This window comes from Monopterus albus, unplaced genomic scaffold, assembly GCF_001952655.1.
Source record: "Monopterus albus unplaced genomic scaffold, M_albus_1.0 scaffold335.1, whole genome shotgun sequence".
Lineage (NCBI taxonomy): Eukaryota > Metazoa > Chordata > Actinopteri > Synbranchiformes > Synbranchidae > Monopterus > Monopterus albus.
This window is the reverse complement of record NW_018128215.1, coordinates 370,731-372,761: the sequence shown is the minus strand read 5'-3', so window position 1 is coordinate 372,761 and position 2,031 is coordinate 370,731. Positions and strand designations below refer to the sequence as shown.

The window sequence follows — 2,031 nt, the reverse complement described above, 5'->3', positions numbered from 1 at the left end:
CCCAGTGCCCGCTCGTCCTGACGACTGCAATACCGGCACTCATCAACAGCACATGGTCGTCTGGAGAGGGCATCTGCGTTGGTGTGTTGTCGGCCTGGGCGATGCCGAACCTCAAAGTCATACTCCTGAAGTATCTCCAACCATCGGGCCACGTGCCCCTCTGGCTGGCGGAAACTCAGCATCCAGGTGAGGCTGGCATGGTCAGTCCTCAACACAAACCTAGTACCCAGTAGGTAGGGCCTAAAGTGCCGTACAGCCAGGATGACAGCCAACAGCTCCCGTCTGGTGACACAGTAGTTTCGCTCTGGTCGGCTGAGGCTGCAGCTATAGTAGGCCACCACCCGTTCTCCTGCCTCTCCCTCCTGGGGGAGTATAGCCCAGACGCCGACGCTGCTGGCATCGGTGTCCACAATGAAGGGCCGCTGGGGGTTGGGGTAGGCCAGAACAGGAGCTTCCACCAAAGCCGTCTTGAGCTGGTGGAAGGCGGTGCGCGCAGTCGTCCCACTCGAACCTCTTGCCCTTGTTAGTCAGCCGGTGCAGGGGGGCAGCCACAGTAGCAAACCCTCTGACGAACCTCCGATAGTAGGAAGTCAAGCTCAGAAAGCTGCAGAGTTCTGCAACGTTCTTAGGTGAGGGCCAGTCCCTCACCACGATCACCTTCTCTGGGTCAGTTGCCACTCCCTCCTGGCTGACCACATGCCCCAGGAACTGAGTCTGTCGGCTGAGCAGGTGGCATTTGGCTGGGTTCAATCGGAGTCCAGCACCCCGGATGGTGGTCAGGACCTCCCGCAGGTTGTCGATGGCCTGGTTGTAGCTTCCAGCATGGACCAGCAGATCATCCAGGTACACCACGCATCGGGTACGAGGGATGTCTTTTAGGACGCGCTCCATCAGCCTCTCGAAGGTGGCTGGGGCATTACACAGACCAAAGGGCATTACTTTGAACTGCCACAGTCCCTGCCCTAGGGTGAATGCAGTCTTCGGGCGGGCCTCTGGCACCAACTCCACTTGCCAGTACCCGCTGCGCATGTCCAAGGAGCTGAACCAACTGGAACCAGCCACATGATCCAAAGTGTCATTCGACGCGGGGCAGTGGGTATGAGTCTTTGCGGGTAATGGCGTTAAGGCGCCTGTAGTCTACACAGGGGCGCCATCCCCCATTCTTCTTCCGCACCATGACCATTGGTGCGGCCCAGGGGCTGTTGGAGGGCTCAATAACACCATTAGCTGCCATTTCTTTGATTAGCCCTTCAGCAGCCTGGCGTTTGGCGAAAGGCAGTCTGTGAGGGCGCAGCCGGATAGGAGTGGCATCCCCGGTGTCAATGTGGTGTTGACAGGCCCGTCCTGGTGCAGTCCTCCTCTTGCGCTGCAAAGACATCGGTGAATTCCCTCAGCAGACTCAGCAGCCATGGAGAGGTCTCTGTCGGGGCTCCCTTGCTGGTTGAGCACTACTAGTCTCTGCCTCCTCGGCCATGCCCCCTCCCATCCCTGGTTCTGCGGCACGGATGTAGGGGCGTGGTGGCAACGCTCTCGCTGGCCGTGGACCCAGCACCTCTTCGGCCCTCTCGGTTTTCCTCAGCGCCTCGTCTATGTTGCAAGGCGCCAGGAGCCGGACATGCTGTTGGAGCCGCACTGGGGTGAGGCCCCTCAGGAAAGCGTGGAGGCTCAACTCACTTCGTGCCGACGCCGGGAAGGTGGGATATCCTCGTCTGACGTAGATCCTTAGGTCAGCGGCAAAGGCACCCAGGCTCTCTCCTTCGCGGCGGTGGCGATTAGCCAGTTCTTCTCTACTCTGTTCGGCAGATGTTCTCTGGCCGAAATGGCAGTCGAGGGCAGCAATGAGAGAGGGTAACTCAGCCTGTTCCTCTGGAGACAGATCGAGGAGGACCTGTAGTGCGGTCCCCTCTAAGGCAAGGGCGGGTGGCAGTCTCTCCGGGGCTCCATCCTGCGTGGAGGGCTGCTAGGTTCACTTGAGCAATGTAGGGCTCCAAAGGAGTCAGTCCATTATAACGGGGCAGCTTGACTGCTGGC

General features: G+C 59.6%; 1 protein-coding gene across 1 annotated transcript in view; it reads right to left on the bottom strand.

Moving 5' to 3' along the window:
* Positions 1-2,031, bottom strand: part of LOC109974494 (TATA element modulatory factor-like) — a 6,454-nt gene that overhangs the window by 3,143 nt on the left and 1,280 nt on the right. The gene's annotated exons all lie outside the window — the stretch shown is intronic.